General features: G+C 46.3%; 1 protein-coding gene and 1 long non-coding RNA gene across 5 annotated transcripts in view; both read left to right on the forward strand.

Annotated features, from left to right (window-relative positions):
• The first annotated feature begins 3,227 nt into the window (after positions 1-3,227).
• LOC127924958 (FH1/FH2 domain-containing protein 3-like) overlaps positions 3,228-22,500 on the forward strand; it is an 85,449-nt gene continuing 66,176 nt past the window's right edge. Inside the window, exon 1 of the mRNA XM_052509626.1 lies at positions 3,228-3,292. The gene's annotated coding sequence lies outside the window, so the exon portion shown is untranslated. The remainder of the gene's footprint in view (positions 3,293-22,500) is intronic.
• LOC127924960 (uncharacterized) lies at positions 11,214-12,935 on the forward strand. Of its 4 annotated transcripts, XR_008119419.1 has the most exons (5): positions 11,214-11,356; positions 11,442-11,453; positions 11,777-11,832; positions 11,894-12,097; positions 12,394-12,935. It is a non-coding gene; the product is annotated as an uncharacterized LOC127924960 (long non-coding RNA). The 4 variants fall into 4 exon arrangements; XR_008119420.1 differs by lacking the exon at positions 11,894-12,097 and having other exon boundaries at positions 11,777-11,866; XR_008119422.1 differs by lacking the exons at positions 11,214-11,356; positions 11,777-11,832 and having other exon boundaries at positions 11,418-11,475; positions 12,064-12,097.

Below are 22,500 nucleotides of genomic sequence, written 5' to 3' on the forward strand. Positions count from 1 at the left end.
TTGGGAGCAGGTCTCCCCTGTTAGAACTACTGGGACATGTTACCCTATGTTGTTGTCAGCCTCCCAAATGCCAGCCCTTTCTCCCTTTTTATAGTCCACTACTTTTGACCCGGGGGGCCTTTAGGGCTCTGGCCACAAGTAGTACACTGTTTAGGGCATAGGATGCCATTTGTAACACAGTCCTGGGTAACTGGTCTTATGAACATGGAGATCACAGTAGAGCTGGGACAAGGGCACGTTGAAATACTGGGGAGGGAGGGGAGGGTGGGATGTGAGGGGGGGCACGTTGTGTGGAACAGTGTGTGGTCACACAGCTGAAATGATGGAGAGGGAGAGGGGGAGGGAGAGGGGGAGAGTCATTTGAAGGATCTGGAAAACGGCAGGGTGCTAATTGTCATGTGAGTGGGTCAGCTTGTATATTTGATAAGATTTGATGAGTACTTACACACACACACACACACACACACACACCCTGACACAGCATAGTCTCCATACCTCTCTGCTCTTCTCCTCTGCTCTCCTCCAGAATCTTCCATAGTATATAATCCCTGCTGGACCAGCCGTCACAGGCAGGCCATTGTTGTGTTTATTGGGATGGCAGTAGGGTAGCAGGAGATATCTACAGTCTAGCCCCGTCTGTCAGCACTCTGGGTAGCAGGAGATATCTACAGTCTAGCCCCGTCTGTCAGCACTCTGGGTAGCAGGAGATATCTACAGTCTAGCCCCGTCTGTGTCAGCACTCTGGGTAGCAGGAGATATCTACAGTCTAGCCCCGTCTGTGTCAGCACTCTGGGTAGCAGGAGATATCTACAGTCTAGCCCCGTCTGTCAGCACTCTGGGTAGCAGGAGATATCTACAGTCTAGCCCCGTCTGTCAGCACTCTGGGTAGCAGGAGATATCTACAGTCTAGCCCCGTCTGTGTCAGCACTCTGGGTAGCAGGAGATATCTACAGTCTAGCCCCGTCTGTCAGCACTCTGGGTAGCAGGAGATATCTACAGTCTAGCCCCGTCTGTGTCAGCACTCTGGGTAGCAGGAGATATCTACAGTCTAGCCCCGTCTGTCAGCACTCTGGGTGGCAGGAGATATCTACAGTCTAGCCCCGTCTGTCAGCACTCTGGGTAGCAGGAGATATCTACAGTCTAGCCCCGTCTGTCAGCACTCTGGGTAGCAGGAGATATCTACAGTCTCAACTCAACTCCGTGAACCTCTCCAGCCACGTTACTATGTGGAATGGTTTGCTCTTAGAACGGAAAATGAACTGACATGATACATAACGCAGTCTGTTCCCCTGGCAGTAGGCCGTATTGAGCCACGTCCTCTGGGCACTGTTCCCCTGGCAGTAGGCTGTATTGAGCCACGTCCTCTGGGCTCTGTTCCCCTGGCAGTAGGATGTATTGAGCCACATCCTCTGGGCTCTGTTCCCCTGGCAGTAGGCCGTATTGAGCCACGTCCTCTGGGCTCTGTTCCCCTGGCAGTAGGCCGTATTGAGCCACGTCCTCTGGGCTCTGTTCCCCTGGCAGTAGGCCGTATTGAGCCACGTCCTCTGGGCTCCGTTCCCCTGGCAGTAGGCCGTATTGAGCCACGTCCTCTGGGCTCTGTTCCCCTGGCAGTAGGCCGTATTGAGCCACGTCCTCTGGGCTCTGTTCCCCTGGCAGTAGGCCGTATTGAGCCACGTCCTCTGGGCTCTGTTCCCCTGGCAGTAGGCCGTATTGAGCCACGTCCTCTGGGCTCCGTTCCCCTGGCAGTAGGCCGAATTGAGCCACGTCCTCTGGGCTCTGTTCCCTGGCAGTAGGCCGTATTGAGCCACGTCCTCTGGGCTCCGTTCCCCTGGCAGTAGGCCGTATTGAGCCACGTCCTCTGGGCTCCGTTCCCCTGGCAGTAGGATGTATTGAGCCACGTCCTCTGGGCACCGTTCCCCTGGCAGTAGGCCGTATTGAGCCACGTCCTCTGGGCTCTGTTCCCCTGGCAGTAGGCCGTATTGAGCCACGTCCTCTGGGCTCCGTTCCCCTGGCAGTAGGCCGTATTGAGCCACGTCCTCTGGGCTCCGTTCCCCTGGCAGTAGGATGTATTGAGCCACGTCCTCTGGGATCCGTTCCCCTGGCAGTAGGATGTATTGAGCCACGTCCTCTGGGATCCGTTCCCCTGGCAGTAGGCCGTATTGAGCCACGTCCTCTGGGCTCTGTTCCCCTGGCAGTAGGCCGTATTGAGCCACGTCCTCTGGGCTCTGTGCCCCTGGCAGTAGGCAGTGTTGAGCCACGTCCTCTGTGCTCTGTTCCCCTGGCAGTAGGATGTATTGAGCCACGTGCTCTGTTCCCCTGGCAGTAGGCCGTATTGAGCCACGTCCTCTGTGCTCTGTTCCCCTGGTAGTAGGATGTATTGAGCCACGTGCTCTGGGCTCTGTTTCCCTGGCAGTAGGACGTATTGAGCCACGTCCTCTGGGCTCTGTTTCCCTGGCAGTAGGCCGTATTGAGCCACGTCCTCTGTTTGTCACCGTTCACCTGGCAGTAGGCCGTATTGAGCCACGTCCTCTGTGCTCTGTTCCCCTGGCAGTAGGCCGTATTGAGCCACGTCCTCTGGGCACCGTTCTCCTGACAGTAGACCGTATTGAGCCACGTCCTCTGGGCACCGTTCTCCTGGCAGTAGGCCGTATTGAGCCACGTCCTCTCCATAGATATTTCTCCCTATGACCTGATGTTATTGACTAACTGATACTGTCACTTCTTTATCGCCCGACTAGCTCTGTCTCTGTCTCTGTCTCTGTCTCTGTCTCTCTGTCTCTGTCTCTGTCTCTCTGTCTCTGTCTCTGTCTCTCTGTCTCTGTCTCTGTCTCTGTCTCTGTCTCTGTCTCTGTCTCTGTCTCTCGCTCTCTCTCCTCTATTAATTAAAGTATTCTCTCTCCTCTATTAATTAAAGTATTCTCTCTCCTCCTCTCTCTCTCCTCTATTAATTAAAGTATCCTCTCTCTCTCCTCTATTAAAGTATTCTCTCTCTCCTCTATTAAAGTATTCTCTCTCTATCACTCCCTCTCTATTAATTTAAAGTATTCTTCCTCTCTCTCCCTATTAATTTAAAGTATTCTCTCTCCTCCTCTATTAATTAAAGTGATTTCCCTCTCCTCCATTAATTAAAGCATTCTCTCCTCCTCCTCCTATGAATTAAAGTATTCTCTCTCTCCTCCTCCTCTCTCCTTTATTCACTAAAGTATTCTCTCTCTCTCTCTCCACAGTAGAGGGAAGAAGCCCATCCTGATCCTGAGAACTCAGCTATCTGTCAGAGTCCACTCCATTCTAGGTAAGATCCCGCTCCCTCGCTTTCCATCCCCTCGTCCCACCTGAAACAAAGTCCACATCATGAAGGCCTTATAGAACGTTCATGAAGCGTCCTAAGTGCTTCAAAAGCACGTCATAGATGCTTAACAGCAAGCTGTTTGCTTATGAGTGAATTCCCAACCATCTATATACACCTTATTAAGGGTTTATGAGGGAAGAGTAGCAGTGTGTATTTGACCCGGGGGCAGGGTATTTGGGGGGGTAGCAGTGTGTATTTGACTCCGGGGGGTAGCAGTGTGTATTTGACTCGGGGGGGGAAGAGTATCAGTGTGTATTTGACTCCGGGGGGGAGTAGTGTGTATTTGACTCGGGGGGGAGAGTATCAGTGTGTATTTGACTCGGGGGGTAGCAGTGTGTATTTGACTCCGGGGGGGAGTAGCAGTGTGTATTTGACTCCGGGGGGGGAGTAGCAGTGTGTATTTGACTCCCGGGGGAGTAGCAGTGTGTATTTGGCTCAGGGGGTAGCAGTGTGTATTTGACTCGAGGGGGGTAGCAGTGTATTTGACTCTGGGGGAGTATTTGCAGTGTGTATTTGACTCCGGGGGAGTAGCAGTGTGTATTTGACTCCGGGGGGGTAGCAGTGTGTATTTGACTGGGGTAGCAGTGTGTATTTGACTCCGGGGAGTAGCAGTGTATTTGACTGGGGGGTAGCAGTGTGTATTTGACTCGGGGGGGTAGCAGTGTGTATTTGACTCGGGGGGTAGCAGTGTATTTGACTCCGGGGGTAGCAGTGTGTATTTGACTCCGGGGGGTAGCAGTGTGTATTTGACTAGCAGTGTGTATTTGACTCCGGGGGGGGTAGCAGTGTATTTGACTCGGGGGGGTAGCAGTGTGTATTTGACTCGGGGGGGTAGCAGTGTGTATTTGACCAGTGTGTATTTGACTCCGGGGTATGGTTGACCGGGGCACCGTGTGCCTCCTTCCAGTAGTATTTCCTTCCAGGATCCCGTTTGGGATCGGGGAGGCTGCCATTTCCGGGGGGATCCTTCCAGAAGCTTCCATTGGTCTCAGGGGAGTAGCAGATGTATTTGACTCCAGGGGGATGTAAGCAGTTGGGATCCTTCAGGCAGTAGCTTCCATTGGTCTCTATCCAGATGTAACTCTCCATTTGGGATCCTTCCAGTAGCTTCCATTGGTCTCTATGAGATGTAACTCCAGTTGGGATCCTTCCAGTAGCTTCCATTGGTCTCTATGAGATGTAACTCTCCAGTTGGGATCCTTCCAGAAGCTTCCATTGGTCTCTATGAGATGTAACTCTCATTTGGGATCCTTCCAGTAGCTTCCATTGGTCTCTATGAGATGTAACTCTCTAGTTGGGATCCTTCCAGTAGCTTCCATTGGTCTCTGAGATGTAACTCTCCATTTGAGATCCTTCCAGTAGCTTCCATTGGTCTCTATGAGATGTAACTCTCCATTTGAGATCCTTCCAGAAGCTTCCATTGGTCTCTGAGATGTAACTCTCATTTGAGATCCTTCCAGTAGCTTCCATTGGTCTCTATGAGATGTAACTCTCAGTTGAGATCCTTCCAGTAGCTTCCATTGGTCTCTATGAGATGTAACTCTCCATTTGGGATCCTTCCAGTAGCTTCCATTGGTCTCTATGAGATGTAACTCTCCATTTGGGATCCTTCCAGAAGCTTCCATTGGTCTCTATGAGATGTAACTCTCCATTTGAGATCCTTCCAGTAGCTTCCATTTGTCTCTATGAGATGTAACTCTCCATTTGGGATCCTTCCAGAAGCTTCCATTGGTCTCTATGAGATGTAACTCTCCATTTGGGATCCTTCCAGTAGCTTCCATTGGTCTCTATGAGATGTAACTCTCCATTTGGGATCCTTCCAGTAGCTTCCATTGGTCTCTATGAGATGTAACTCTCCATTTGGGATCCTTCCAGTAGCTTCCATTGGTCTCTATGAGATGTAACTCTCCATTTGGGATCCTTCCAGTAGCTTCCATTGGTCTCTATGAGATGTAACTCTCCATTTGGGATCCTTCCAGTAGCTTCCATTGGTCTCTATGAGATGTAACTCTCCATTTGGGATCCTTCCAGTAGCTTCCATTGGTCTCTATGAGATGTAACTCTCCAGTTGGGATCCTTCCAGTAGCTTCCATTGGTCTCTATGAGATGTAACCTCCATTTGGGATCCTTCCAGTAGCTTCCATTGGTCTCTATGAGATGTAACTCTCCATTTGGGATCCTTCCAGTAGCTTCCATTGGTCTCTATGAGATGTAACTCTCCATTTGGGATCCTTCCAGAGGCTTCCATTGGTCTCTGAGATGTAACTCTCCATTTGGGATCCTTCCAGTAGCTTCCATTGGTCTCTATGAGATGTAACTCTCCAGTTGGGATCCTTCCAGTAGCTTCCATTGGTCTCTATGAGATGTAACTCTCTAGTTGAGATCCTTCCAGTAGCTTCCATTGGTCTCTATGAGCTGTAACTCTACATTTGGGATCCTTCCAGAAGCTTCCATTGGACTCTCTGAGATGTAACTCTCCATTTGTCACCGCGGCGCTGACATCATCACACTCCTCTTAACTCCTCTTTTCCACTCCAGGCGTAAAACTGTTTTATTTTCCAAATGCATTGTGGGTAAGGGGGGGGGAATAGTGTTTTAACTGGCTCCGATTTTGATTCTTCTGGAGTTTTCTTTCCTTCTAAACCCCCCCGACTCAGATCTTCCCCTTTTCATGAATCCACCCGTGTTTCCAACCAGGGACGTCAGCAGCAGTCTAATGTTCTGCCGACTGCTGCAGTTTATTGTAATAGGTGCAGCTGATGGACGTATAATTACATAGTCCTTTTATTAAAAAAAAAAGAACTTATGTCCAGTTTTAAATGTTCCACCTCCGTATGAACTGTGATGCTGTGAAGTTGAGCTAGACTATATTTCCTTGTGGTGCAGGAAAAAAAAAAAAAACATTGCTTGTTTGATGAGAAACCTTGCCGGAGACCCAAAGACTGAGGCTTCAGCTCAGCAGGCCTTGTATCAGCTCTCTGAGAGAATGTCGAGGCTTCAGCTCAGCAGGCCTTGTGTCAGCTCTCTGAGAGAATGTCGAGGCTTCAGCTCAGCAGGCCTTGTATCAGCTCTCTGAGAGAATGTCGAGGCTTCAGCTCAGCAGGCCTTGTATCAGCTCTCTGAGAGAATGTCGAGGCTTCAGCTCAGCAGGCCTTGTATCAGCTCTCTGAGAGAATGTCGAGGCTTCAGCTCAGCAGGCCTTGTATCAGCTCTCTGAGAGAATGTCGAGGCTTCAGCTCAGCAGGCCTTGTATCAGCTCTCTGAGAGAATGTCGAGGCTTCAGCTCAGCAGGCCTTGTGTCAGCTCTCTGAGAGAATGTCGAGGCTTCAGCTCAGCAGGCCTTGTGTCAGCTCTCTGAGAGAATGTCGAGGCTTCAGCTCAGCAGGCCTTGTATCAGCTCTCTGAGAGAATGTCGAGGCTTCAGCTCAGCAGGCCTTGTATCAGCTCTCTGAGAGAATGTCGAGGCTTCAGCTCAGCAGGCCTTGTATCAGCTCTGAGAGAATGTCGAGGCTTCAGCTCAGCAGGCCTTGTATCAGTCTCTCTGAGAGAATGTCGAGGCTTCGGCTCAGCAGGCCTTGTATCAGCTCTCTGAGAGAATGTCGAGGCTTCAGCTCAGCAGGCCTTGTATCAGCTCTCTGAGAGAATGTGTGAGGCTTCAGCTCAGCAGGCCGACAGTCTTCAAACACGTATACCAGTGGTTCTGGACTGGTCCGAACGTGTGTGTATGTGTGTGTGTGTGTCCGGTGTGTGTGTGTGTATGTGTGTGTGTGTGTGTGTGTGTGTGTGCCAGTGGTTGTGTGGTGTGTGTGTGTGTGTGTATACCAGTGGTTCTGGACTGGTCCTGAACACGTGTGTGGTTCTGGACTGGTCCTGAACACGTGTGTGTGTGTGTGTGTGTGTATACCAGTGGGTCTGGACTGGTCCGGAACACGTGAGCACACTGAGACCTGGACCACCCATAGAGGGAGAGACAGAGATGGGTAGTGCCAAGTGTAAACAAACAAGATGTCATTATACCTTGGAGCTGTGACAGAGTGGGAGAGATGCTAAGTCATTATACCTTGGAGCTGTGGGAGAGATGCTAAGTCATTATACCTTGGAGCTGTGACAGAGTGGGAGAGATGCTAGTCATTATACCTGGAGCTGTGGGAGAGATGCTAAGTCATTATACCTTGAGCTGTGACAGAGTGGGAGAGATGCTAAGTCATTATACCTTGGAGCTGTGACAGAGTGGGAGAGATGCCTGTCATTATACCTTGGAGCTGTGACAGTGGGAGAGATGCTAAGTCATTATACCTTGGAGCTGTGACAGAGTGGGAGAGATGCTAAGTCATTATACATTTGAGCTGTGACTTTGTGGGAGAGATGCTAAGTCATTATACCTTGAGCTGTGGAGCCTGAGGTGGGAGAGATGCTAAGTCATTATACCTTGAGCTGCCCCTGACAGAGTGGGAGAGATGCTAAGTCATTATACCTGGAGCTGACAGAGTGGGAGAGATGCTAAGTCATTATACCTTGGAGCTGTGGAGAGTGGGGAGATGCTAAGTCATTATACCTTGGAGCTGACAGAGTGGGAGAGATGCTAAGTCATTATACCTTGAGCTGTGACAGTATGGAGAGATGCTAAGTCATTATACCTTGGAGCTGTCCCCTGAGATGCTAGTCATTATACCTTGGAGCTGTGACAGGGTGAGAGATGGTCATTATACCTTGGAGCTGTGACAGAGTGGGCTGAGTTAAGTCATTATACCTTGAGCTGTTCCCTGGGAGAGATGCTAAGTCATTATACCTTGGAGCTGTACAGAGTGGGAGAGATGCTAAGTCATTATACCTTGGAGCTGTTCCACAGGAGATGTTAAGTCATTATATGGAGCTGGAGATGCTAAGTCACTTTACCAGCTGTGGGAGAGATGCTAAGTCATTATACCTTGGAGCTGTGGGAGAGATGCTGTCATTATACCTATGGAGCTGGCCCCTGTTCCACAGGTTATTATACCTTGGAGCTGGTGCTAAGTCATTATACCTTGGAGCTGTGGGAGAGATGCTAAGTCATTAGTACCTTGGAGCTGTGGGAGAGATCCCTACTGTCATTATACCTTGGAGCTGTGACAGATGGGAGAGATGCTAAGTCATTATACCTGGAGCTGTTCCAGAGTGGAGAGATGCTAAGTCATTATGGAGCTGTGGGAGAGATGCTAAGTCATTATACCTTACTGTCCACAGTAGTGGGACAGATGCTAAGTCATTATATGGAGCTGACAGAGTGGGAGAGATGCTAAGTCATTATACCTTGGAGCTGTGACAGAGTGGGAGAGATGCTGGTCATTATCCTTGGAGCTGTGACAGAGTGGGGGATGCTAAGTCATTATACCTGGAGCTGTGACAGAGTGGGAGAGATGCTAAGTCATTATACCTTGGAGCTGTGACAGAGTGGGAGATATGCTAAGTCATTATACCTTGGAGCTGTGTGGGAGGATGCTATCATTATATGGAGCTGTGAGATGCTGTCATTATACCTTGGAGCTGTGGGAGAGATGCTAAGTCATTATATGGAGCTGTGGGAGAGATGCTAAGTCATTATACCTTGGAGCTGTCCAGAGTGGGAGAGATGCTAAGTCATTATACCTTGGAGCTGTGACTAGAGTGGGAGGGATGCTAAGTCATTATACTTGGAGCTGTGACAGAGTGGGAGAGATGCTAAGTCATTATACCTAGTGGAGCTGCTGACAGAGTGGGAGATATGCTAAGTCATTATACCTTGGAGCTGTGACAGAGTGGGAGAGATGCTGACATGTAATTATTCATTTCCTACAGGGCTTTGTATAGTTACTGTAGTTTAGTATCTGGCCTCCTGACTTGTCCAGGCCTGTCCACAGGGTCCTAGACAGTCTGTTTCCTACTGTTCCACAGGGTTATAGTATGGAGCTGGCCCCCAGGGTTATAGTATGGAGTTCCCTACTGTTCCACAGGGTTATAGTATGGAGCTGGCCCCCTGTTCCCTACTGTTCCACAGGGTTATAGTATGGAGCTGGCTGGCCCCCTGTTCCCTACTGTTCCACAGGGTTATAGTATGGAGCTGGTCCCCTGTTCCACAGGGTTATAGTATGGAGCTGGCCCCCTGTTCCCTAGCTGTTCCACAGGGTTATAGTATGGAGCTGGTTCCCCTGTTCCACAGGGTTATAGTATGGAGCTGGTTCCCTACTGTTCCACAGGGTTATAGTATGGAGCTGGCCCCCTGTTCCCAGGGTTATAGTATAGCTGCCCCCTGTTCCACAGGGTTATAGTATGGAGCTGGCCCCCTGTTCCACAGGGTATATATGGAGCTGGCCCCCTGGTTCCCAGGGTTATACTGTTCCACAGGGTTATAGTATGGAGCTGGCCCCCTGTTCCACAGGGTTATAGTATGGAGCTGGTTCCCTACTGTTCCACAGGGTTATAGTATGGAGCTGGTCCCCTGTTCCCTACTGTTCCACAGGGTTATAGTATGGAGCTGGTCCCCTGTTCCAGGGTTATAGTATGGAGCTGGGTCCCCTGTTCCACAGGGTTATAGTATGGAGCTGGCCCCCTGTTACCACAGGGTTATAGTATGGAGCTGGTCCCCCCCTGTTCCACAGGGTTAGCTGGGTTCCATACTGTTCCACAGGGTATGGAGCTGGGTTCCCTACTGTTCCACAGGGTTATAGTATGGAGCTGGTTCCCTACTGTTCCACAGGGTTATAGTATGGAGCTGGTCCCTGTTCCCTACTGTTCCACAGGGTTATAGTATGGAGCTGGTCCCTGTTCCCCCCTGTTCCACAGGGTTATAGTATGGAGCTGGTCCCCTGTTCCACAGGGTTATAGTATGGAGCTGGCCCCCTGTTCCCAGGGTTACTCAGGAAGTTCCACAGGGTTATAGTATGGAGCTGGCCCCCTGTTCCCTCCCCTGTTCCACAGGGTTATAGTATGGAGCTGGTCCCCTATTCCACAGGGTTATAGTATGGAGCTGGCCCCCCCTGTTCCCTACTGTTCCACAGGGTTATAGTATGGAGCTGGTCCCCTGTTCCCTACTGTTCCACAGGGTTATAGTATGGAGCTGGTCCCCTGTTCCCTACTGTTCACAGGGTTAGCAGTGAACATGATGCTGGCCCCCTGTTCCACAGGGTTATAGTATGGAGCTGGCTGGTCCCTACTGTTCCACAGGGTTATAGTATGGAGCTGGCCCCCTGTTCCACAGGGTTATAGTATGGAGCTGGCCCCCTGTTCCCTACTGTTCCACAGGGTTATAGTATGGAGCTGGCCCCCTGTTCCACAGGGTTATAGTATGGAGCTGGTCCCCTGTTCCACAGGGTTGTAGTATGGAGCTGGATGTATCCTACTGCGTTGTCATTATGTTGTATTTGTAGCAGGAAGTGACTGTACAGTTGTTGTCCAGCTGACTCAGGAAGTGACTGTACAGTTGTAGTCCAGCTGACTCAGGAAGTGACTGTGCAGTTGTAGTCCAGCTGACTCAGGAAGGTGACTGTGCAGTGAACAGAGAATGTAGTCTAGCTGACTCAGGAAATGACTGTCCAGGTGGTTTGTATGTCCAGTCCACTGTCAGGTTAAAGTGTGAGGTCAATCAAACCTCTGCAGTCATAGGTCTCCACTGGTTACCGTTTAGTGAACCGATCCAGGTGGTTTTTGCACATTGCATTTGTTTTCACAGGTCATGTGTGAACTGATGACTAGCCGTGCGATACATTCTTCTAGCCCTGTTCTATCAAACTCTGTACAGCAGGGTAATGATTTGGAGTAGGACATTTCCTGTTTGTTACAGTGAAAAGACTGTGGAGAGTTTGTACCAGGTGGTTAACAGTACAGGAGAGGAGTGGAACAGTGGAGAGGATGTCCAGGTGGTTAATACAGTGAACAGGAGAGGATGTCCAGGTGGTTAATACAGTGAACAGGAGAGGATGTCCAGGTGGTTAATACAGTGAACAGGAGAGGATGTCCAGGTGGTTAATACAGTGAACAGGAGAGGATGTCCAGGTGGATTAATACAGTGAACAGGAGAGGATGTCCAGGTGGTTTACAGTATGTCCAGGTGGAACAGTGAACAGGAGAGGATGTCCAGGTGGTTTATACAGTGAACAGGAGAGGATGTCCAGGTGGTGTCCAGGTGGTTAATACAGTGAACAGGAGAGGATGTCCAGGTGGAACAGTGAACAGGAGAGATGATGTCCAGGTGGTTAATACAGTGAACAGGATGTCCAGGTGGATGTGAACCAGGTGGTTAATACAGTGAACAGGATGTCCAGGTGGATGTGAACAGGGGAGAGGATGTCCAGGTGGTTAATACAGGAGAGGATGTCCAGGTGGTTAATACAGTGAACAGGAGAGGGATGTCCAGGTGAACAGTGGAGAGGATGTCCAGGTGGTACAGTGAACAGGAGAGGATGCACAGGAGAGGTGAACAGGAGAGGATGTCCAGGTGGTTAATACAGTGAACAGGAGAGGATGTCCAGGTGGTTAATACAGTGAACAGGAGAGGATGTCCAGGTGGTTAATACAGGAGAGGATGTCCAGGTGGTTAATACAGTGAACAGGAGAGGATGTCCAGGTGGTTAATACAGTGAACAGGAGAGGATGTCCAGGTGGTTAATACAGTGAACAGGAGAGGATGTCCAGGTGGTTAATACAGTGAACAGGAGAGGATGTCCAGGTGGTTAATACAGTGAACAGGAGAGGATGTCCAGGTGGTTAATACAGTGAACAGGAGAGGATGTCCAGGTGGTTAATACAGTGAACAGGAGAGGATGTCCAGGTGGTGGTTAATACAGTGAACAGAGGATGTCCAGGTGGTTAATACAGTGAACAGGAGAGGATGTCCAGGTGGTTAATACAGTGAACAGGAGAGGATGTCCAGGTTGGTACAGTGAACAGGGAGAGGATGTCCAGGTGTCCAGGTGGTTAATACAGTGAACAGGAGAGGATGTCCAGGTGGTTACAGTGAACAGGAGAGGAATACAGTGAACAGGAGAGGATGTCCAGGTGGTGGTTAATACAGTGAACAGGAGGATGTCCAGGTGGTTAATACAGTGAACAGGAGAGGATGTCCAGGTGGTTAATACAGTGAACAGGAGAGGATGTCCAGGTGGTTAATACAGTGAACAGGAGAGGATGTCCAGGTGGTTAATACAGTGAACAGGAGAGGATGTCCAGGTGGTTAATACAGTGAACAGGAGAGGATGTCCAGGTGGTTAATACAGTGAACAGGAGAGGATGTCCAGGTGGTTAATACAGTGAACAGGAGAGGATGTCCAGGTGGTTAATACAGTGAACAGGAGAGGATGTCCAGGTGGTTAATACAGTGAACAGGAGAGGATGTCCAGGTGGTTAATACAGTGAACAGGAGAGGATGTCCAGGTGGTTTATACAGTGAACAGGAGAGGATGTCCAGGTGGTTAATACAGTGAACAGGAGAGGATGTCCAGGTGGTTAATACAGTGAACAGGAGAGGATGTCCAGGTGGTTAATACAGTGAACAGGAGAGGATGTCCAGGTGGTTAATACAGTGAACAGGAGAGGATGTCCAGGTGGTTAATACAGTGAACAGGAGAGGATGTCCAGGTGGTTTACAGTGAACAGGAGAGGAGTGAACAGGAGAGGATGTCCAGGTGGTTTATACAGTGAACAGGAGAGGATGTCCAGGTGGTTAATACAGTGAACAGGAGATGTCCATGTCAGGGAGGATGTCAGTGAACAGGTGGTACAGTGAACAGGAGAGGATGTCCAGGGGGTTAATACAGTGAACAGGGAGGATGTCCAGTGGAACAGGTGAAGAGAGGGTCCATGGTCAGTGAACAGGAGAGGATGGGGTTAATACAGTGAACAGGAGAGGATGTACCAGGATGGGGTTAATACAGTGAACAGGAGAGGATGTCCAGGGGGTTAATACAGTGAACAGGAGAGGATGTCCAGGGGGTTTATACAGTGAACAGGAGAGGATGTCCAGGTGGTTAATACAGTGAACAGGAGAGATGTCCAGGTGTACAGTGAACAGGATGTCCAGGGGTTTATACAGTGAACAGGAGAGGATGTCCAGGGGTTTAGGAGAGGATGTTTTTAAGTAAAGAGAGAAATGTGGTTCACCCTGAAAGACTGCCTCTTTATCTAGGTCAGCAACACCTGCCTGTACTGGATCAACAACACAATAGTTTTCTGTATCTTTGACAGCTCTGTCTGACTCCACACACTAGAGGGAAGAATGTGGGGAGCTTGACAACTTGTTACTGCTACCCTGTATTGATGCCCAGACAAAGACCAGATCCCTATTCCCTATATAGTGGTACTACTATAGACCAGAGCCCTATTCCCTATATAGTGGTACTACTATAGACCAGAGCCCTATTCCCTATAGTGGTACTACTATAGACCAGAGCCCTATTCCCTATATAGTGGTACTACTATAGACCAGAGCCCTATTCCTATATAGGTGTACTACTATAGACCAGAGCCCTATTCCCTATATAGGTGTACTACTATAGACCAGAGCCCTATTCCCTATATAGTGGTACTACTATAGACCAGAGCCCTATTCCCTATATAGTGGTACTACTATAGACCAGAGCCCTATTCCCTATATAGTGGTACGACTATAGACCATAGTCCTATTCCCTATATAGTGGTACTACTATAGACCAGAGCCCTATTCCCTATATAGTGGTACTACTATAGACCAGGGCCCTATTCCCTATATAGTGGTACTACTATATACCAGAGCCCCTATTCCCTATATAGTGGTACTACTATAGACCAGAGCCCTATTCCCTATATAGTGGTACTACTATAGACCAGAGCCCTATTCCCTATATAGTGGTACTACTATAGACCAGAGCCCTATTCCCTATATAGTGGTACTACTATAGACTACTACTACTATTATATAGGGAATAGGGTATCATTTGGAACACAGTCAATACTCCTTGGGAAGTAGAACGGTTTCCCCCAACTCATTTTGTTAGCAGCTGATTGGCTGTTCTGAAATGACTCGGTCCCTGTTGATACTGGTAAGGAGGTTTAATCATGAGCTGTCGCCACTTTGAAAAGAAACCTTCCTCTTTCTTAGAGGAGGAAGGAGTGTTTTATTAATGTTTACTGCTTCCACTGTTTCTCCACGTTTTATTTTGAGTTCTCTAGGAGTGAGTCACATCCTGGTTTGGTTTCCCTTTCTGGTTTCCCTCTTCAAGTAGGTGAGGCTTTGCCCTCCTTTTACTGTGAGTAGAGCTGGCTTCCTCCAAGTAGGATAGGGTTTTACTGTGAGTAGGGCTGGCTTCCTCCAAGTAGGATAGGGTTTTACTGTGAGTAGGGCTGGCTTCCTCCAAGTAGTATAGGGTTTTACTGTGAGTAGAGCTGGCTTCCCTCCAAGTAGCAGAGGGTTTTACTGTGAGTAGAGCTGGCTTCCCTCCAAGTAGGACAGGGTTTTACTGTGAGTAGAGCTGGCTTCCTCCAAGTAGCAAAGGGTTTTACTGTGAGTAGAGCTGGCTTCCCTCCAAGTAGGAGTGGGTTTTACTGTGAGTAGAGCTGGCTACCATAGTAATATGACTGAGTAGTCTACATAGTGACCATACATACCATAGTAATATGACTGAGTAGTCTACATAGTAATATGACTGAGTAGTCTACATAGTGATATGACTGAGTAGTCTACATAGTGGTATGACTGAGTAGTCTACATAGTGGTATGACTGAGTAGTCTACATAGTGGTATGACTGAGTAGTCTACATAGTGGTATGACTGAGTAGTCTACATAGTGGTATGACTGAGTAGTCTACATAGTGACCATACATACCATAGTAATATGACTGAGTAGTCTACATAGTGGTATGACTGAGTAGTCTACATAGTGGTATGACTGAGTAGTCTACATAGTGGTATGACTGAGTAGTCTACATAGTGATATGACTGAGTAGTCTACATAGTGGTATGACTGAGTAGTCTACATAGTGGTATGACTGAGTAGTCTACATAGTGGTATGACTGAGTAGTCTACATAGTGGTATGACTGAGTAGTCTACATAGTGACCATACATACCATAGTAATATGACTGAGTAGTCTACATAGTGGTATGACTGAGTAGTCTACATAGTGGTATGACTGAGTAGTCTACATAGTGATATGACTGAGTAGTCTACATAGTGACCATACATACCATAGTAATATGACTGGGTAGTCTACATAGTAATATGACTGAGTAGTCTACATAGTGACCATACATACCATAGTAATATGACTGAGTAGTCTACATAGTAATATGACTGAGTAGTCTACATAGTGATATGACTGAGTAGTCTACATAGTGACCATACATACCATAGTAATATGACTGGGTAGTCTACATAGTGACCATACATACCATATTAATATGACTGGGTAGTCTACATAGTGACCATACATACCATAGTAATATGACTGAGTAGTCTACATAGTGACCATACATACCATAGTAATATGACTGGTAGTCTACATAGTGATATGACCGAGTAGTCTACATAGTGACCATACATACCATAGTAATATGACTGAGTAGTCTACATAGTAATATGACTGAGTAATCTACATAGTGACCATACATACCATATTAATTTGACTGGGTAGTCTACATAGTAATATGACTGAGTAGTCTACATAGTGACCATACATACCATAGTAATATGACTGGGTAGTCTACATAGTAATATGACTGAGTAGTCTACATAGTGACCATACATACCATATTAATATGACTGGGTAGTCTACATAGTAATATGACTGAGTAGTCTACATAGTGACCATACATACCATAGTAATATGACTGGGTAGTCTACATAGTGATATGACTGAGTAGTCTACATAGTGACCATACATACCACAGTAATATGACTGGGTAGTCTACATAGTGACCATACATACCATAGTAATATGACTGAGTAGTCTACATAGTGACCATACATACCATATTAATATGACTGGGTAGTCTACATAGTAATATGACTGAGTAGTCTACATAGTGATATGACTAGAGTAGTGACCATACATAGTGACATGAGTAGTCCATAGTAATATGACTGAGTAGTCTACATAGTGACCATACATACCATAGTAATATGACTGAGTAGTCTACATAGTGATATGACTGAGTAGTCTACATAGTGACCATACATACCATAGTAATATGACTGAGTAGTCTACATAGTAATATGACTGAGTAGTCTACATAGTGATATGACTGAGTAGTCTACATAGTGACCATACATACCATAGTAATATGACTGGGTAGTCTACATAGTGACCATACATACCATATTAATATGACTGGGTAGTCTACATAGTGACCATACATACCATAGTAATATGACTGAGTAGTCTACATAGTGACCATACATACCATAGTAATATGACTGGGTAGTCTACATAGTGATATGACCGAGTAGTCTACATAGTGACCATACATACCATAGTAATATGACTGAGTAGTCTACATAGTAATATGACTGAGTAGTCTACATAGTGACCATACATACCATATTAATATGACTGGGTAGTCTACATAGTAATATGACTGAGTAGTCTACATAGTGACCATACATACCATAGTAATATGACTGGGTAGTCTACATAGTAATATGACTGAGTAGTCTACATAGTGACCATACATACCATATTAATATGACTGGGTAGTCTACATAGTAATATGACTGAGTAGTCTACATAGTGACCATACATACCATAGTAATATGACTGGGTAGTCTACATAGTGATATGACTGAGTAGTCTACATAGTGACCATACATACCCAGTAATATGACTGGGTAGTCTACATAGTGACCATACATACCATAGTAATATGACTGAGTAGTCTACATAGTGACCATACATACCATATTAATATGACTGGGTAGTCTACATAGTAATATGACTGAGTAGTCTACATAGTGACCATACATACCGTAGTAATATGACTGAGTAGTCTACATAGTAATATGACTGAGTAGTCTACATAGTGACCATACATACCATAGTAATATGACTGAGTAGTCTACATAGTGATATGACTGAGTAGTCTACATAGTGACCATACATACCATAGTAATATGACTGTAGTAGTCTACATAATATGACTGATAGTCTACATAGTGACCATAGTAATATGACTGTAGTCTACATAGTGACCATAGATACCATAGTAATATGACTGAGTAGTCTACATAGTGACCATACATACCATAGTAATATGACTGAGTAGTCTACATAGTGACCATACATACCATAGTAATATGACTGAGTAGTCTACATAGTAATATGACTGAGTAGTCTACATAGTGACCATACATACCATAGTAATATGACTGAGTAGTCTACATAGTGATATGACTGAGTAGTCTACATAGTGACCATACATACCATAGTGATATGACCGAGTAGTCTACATAGTGACCATACATACCATAGTAATATGACTGAGTAGTCTACATAGTAATATGACTGAGTAGTCTACATAGTGACCATACATACCATATTAATATGACTGGGTAGTCTACATAGTAATATGACTGAGTAGTCTACATAGTGACCATACATACCATAGTAATATGACTGAGTAGTCTACATAGTGATATGACCGAGTAGTCTACATAGTGACCATACATACCATAGTGATATGACTGAGTAGTCTACATAGTGACCATACATACCATAGTAATATGACTGAGTAGTCTACATAGTAATATGACTGAGTAGTCTACATAGTGACCATACATACCATAGTAATATGACTGGGTAGTCTACATAGTAATATGACTGAGTAGTCTACATAGTGACCATACATACCATAGTAATATGACTGAGTAGTCTACATAGTGATATGACTGAGTAGTCTACATAGTGACCATACATACCATAGTAATATGACTGAGTAGTCTACATAGTGACCATACATACCATAGTAATATGACTGAGTAGTCTACATAGTGACCATACATACCATAGTAATATGACTGGGTAGTCTACATAGTAATATGACTGAGTAGTCTACATAGTGACCATACATACCATAGTAATATGACTGAGTAGTCTACATAGTGATATGACTGAGTAGTCTACATAGTGACCATACATACCATAGTAATATGACTGAGTAGTCTACATAGTGACCATACATACCATAGTAATATGACTGAGTAGTCTACATAGTGACCATACATACCATAGTAATATGACTGAGTAGTCTACATAGTGGTATGACTGAGTAGTCTACATAGTTTCCTGTTCAGTCAATTGGTTCTGAACACACACACACACACACACTACTCTGCCCCTAGAACTCACGTATACACACACACGCACACACACACTCGCGCGCACACACACACACACACACACACACACAGACTGTCCCAGAACACACTGTGACCACCTCACATGACTATAGTTTAGAACATGGTACTGCCTCCCCAAGGGCACCCTATTCTGTAATATAGTGCACTACTTTTTTGACCAGGGCCCAAAGGGTATTGCATTTGATATAGTGAATAGGATGCTGTTTGGGACACAGCCATGTTTACTATCTGTGCCAGCTGGCCAGTCCTCAGGGTCTTATGGGAAATGATTTTCTCCCTATAGCCTCCTAAAAGGACTGGAGTGGAGAATGTCATCAATGACTGAGGCCTTTTTAGATAGACTGGCTGGGCCCCTGCTGTTCTGTTGTGGTACTTTTAGAAAGACTGGCAGGGCCCTGGACTGCTGTTCTGTTGTGGTACTTTTAGAAAGACTGGCAGGGCCCCTGCTGTTCTGTTGTGGTACTTTTAGAAAGACTGGCTGGGCCCCTGCTGTTCTGTTGTGGTACTTTTAGAAAGACTGGCAGGGCCCCTGGACTGCTGTTCTGTTGTGGTACTTTTAGAAAGACTGGCTGGGCCCTGGGCTGCTGTTCTGTTGTGGTACTTTTAGAAAGACTGGCAGGGCCCCTGGGCTGCTGTTCTGTTCTGGTACTTTTAGAAAGACTGGCAGGGCCCCTGGGCTGCTGTTCTGTTGTGGTACTTTTAGAAAGACTGGCAGGGCCCCTGGGCTGCTGTTCTGTTGTGGTACTTTTAGAAAGACTGGCAGGGCCCTGGGCTGCTGTTCTGTTGTGGTACTTTAGAAACACTAGACTGGCAGGGCCCCTGGGCTGCTGTTCTGTTGTGGTACTTTAGAAACACTAGACTGGCAGGGCCCAATACTGTTGACAAGCTACTTAGCACTCTGTTGTCGAATGAATGGGGAAACATGGACAATAGAGTTGGTATTCATTGAGGACTGGAGGAAACAGACAATAGAGAGTTGGTATTCATTGAGGACTGGAGGAAACATGGACAATAGAGTTGGTATTCATTGAGGACTGGAGGAAACATGGACAATAGAGTTGGTATTCATTGAGGACTGGAGGAAACATGGACAATAGAGTTGGTATTCATTGAGGACTGGAGGAAACATGGACAATAGAGTTGGTATTCATTGAGGACTGGAGGAAACAGACAATAGAGTTGGTATTCATTGAGGACTAGAGGAAACATGGATAATAGAGTTGGTATTCATTGAGGACTGGAGGAAACATGGACAATAGAGAGTTGGTATTCATTGAGGACTAAGAGGAAACATGGACAATAGAGTTGGTATTCATTGAGGACTGGAGGAAACATGGACAATAGAGAGTTGGTATTCATTGAGGACTAAGAGGAAACATGGACAATAGAGTTGGTATTCAGGGCCCCTGGGCTGCTGTTCTGTTGAGGACTGAGAGGAAACATGGACAATAGAGAGTTGGTATTCATGGAGGACTAAGAGGAAACATGGACAATAGAGTTGGTATTCATTGAGGACTGGAGGAAACATGGACAATAGAGTTGGTATTCATTGAGGACTGGGGGAAACATGGACAATAGAGTTGGTATTCATTGAGGACTGGAGGAAACATGGACACTAGAGTTGGTATTCAGTTGGTATTCATTGAGGACTGGAGGAAACATGGACAATAGAGTTGGTATTCATTGAGGACTGGAGGAAACATGGACAATAGAGTTGGTATTCATTGAGGACTGGAGGAAACATGGACAATAGAGTTGGTATTCATTGAGGACTAGAGGAAACATGGACAATAGAGTTGGTATTCATTGAGGACTGGAGGAAACATGGACAATAGAGTTGGTATTCATTGAGGACTGGAGGAAACATGGACAATAGAGTTGGTATTCATTGAGGACTGGAGGAAACATAGACATGACAATGGAGAGTTGGTATTCAGGAGGACTGGAGGAAACATGGACAATAGAGTTGGTATTCATTGAGGACTGGAGGAAACATGGACAATAGAGTTGGTATTCATTGAGGACTAGAGGAAACATGGACAATAGAGTTGGTATTCATTGAGGACTGGAGGAAACATGGACAATGGAGAGTTGGTATTCATTGAGGACTGAGAGGAAACATGGACAATAGAGTTGGTATTCATTGAGGACTGGAGGAAACATGGACAATAGAGTTGGTATTCATTGAGGACTGAGGAAACATGGACAATAGAGTTGGTATTCATTGAGGACTGGAGGAAACAGACACAAGAGTTGAGTCATTGAGGATTCTGGATCTGAAACATGGACTAGAGTTGGTATTCATTGAGGACTAGAGGAACATGAACAATAGAGTTGGTATTCATTGAGGACTGAGGCTGGCTGGATAGACTGGAAACTATAGCTATGTCCCAATTCTGACCCTGTTGGTCTTGGATCTCATTGAGGACTGAGGATGAATGGATGGACAATGAGTTGGTATGGAAGGACTCTGAACAATAGAGTTGGTATTCATTGGATGGATGGAGGATTTTTGATTGACTTGACTGATACTGATAGCTTGTTCCATTCTCCAGATCTCCAGTTCCTGCCTGGAAGTGACACTGTGAGTTGTCTTTTCTGCCATGGACGTTCCTGGATGGATGGACGTTACTTGATTGAACTGACTCTGAGTCAGTCTTATCTCCTGCTCTGCTGTACGTTACTGTGCCTGGAACTGACTCTGAGTCAGTCTTACCTCCTGCTCTGCTGTAACGTTACTGTGCCTGGAACTGACTCTGAGTCAGTCTTATCTACTGGGGCTGTACGTTACTGCGCCTGGAACTGACTCTGAGTCAGTCTTATCCCCTGCGCTGCTGTGATTGCTGTACGTTACTGTGCCTGGAACTGACTCTGAGTCAGTCTTATCCCCTGCGCTGCTGCTGTACGTTACTGTGCCTGGAACTGACTCTGAGTCAGTCTTATCTCCTGCTCTGTTGTGCTGTGATTTGCTGACGACACACCGCTTCCTGTTGTTGCCTGGCTGTGTGTCAAACTGACTCTGAAATGGCAGACCGTTAACCTTTTCCCTACTTAGGGAGGGACGTTACCGTTCCTCCAATCAGAATCTTTCAGGTCCTTGATATCCTCCCTTATGGACTCTGTCCTCTTCAATTCAAAACACTTTTTTTGGAGACTGAAAATGTGTTTGTTTTTGCGCTGCTGTGAATTAAGCGTTACTTTGTGGATGTTTTGCTCTGTGTCAGTCTTGTCTCCTGCTCTGTTGTGCTGTGATTTGCTGGAAAATGACAGTTGTGCCTGGCTGTGTGTCAATATGCTGCTGGAAATGGCAGACCGTTAACCTTTTCCCTGCTTAGGAGGGCGTTGTGTTGCTGGAAAATGACAGTTGTGGATGTTAGTTGTCCTTGGAAATGACTAATCAATGTCCTGTTCAATTCAAAAACACTTTTTTTTTTCAACGGTTGACTGAAAATGTGTTTTGTTTTTGTGTATGGGTTTTTTCTTTGTGGATTTTGCTGTGTGCTTGGGGTCGTTGTCCTGCTGGAAAATGACAGTTGTGGATTTGTGAAGTCCTAGCAGAGGCAACCAGATGTTTTGACTAAAATGTCCTGTTGCTGGGTAGTTCATGATCCTGTTGACCTTATCAAGGACCCTCACCATCTTTTACCGGAGGTATACCCCGTAACATCAAGGACCCTCACCATATTTTACAGGAAGTATTAACATCAAGGACCCCTGACCATATTTTACAGGAGGTATACCCGTAACATCAAGGACCCCTCACCATATTTTACAGGAGGTATACCCCGTAACATCAAGGACCCCTCACCATATT

This window comes from Oncorhynchus keta, unplaced genomic scaffold, assembly GCF_023373465.1.
Source record: "Oncorhynchus keta strain PuntledgeMale-10-30-2019 unplaced genomic scaffold, Oket_V2 Un_contig_4826_pilon_pilon, whole genome shotgun sequence".
Lineage (NCBI taxonomy): Eukaryota > Metazoa > Chordata > Actinopteri > Salmoniformes > Salmonidae > Oncorhynchus > Oncorhynchus keta.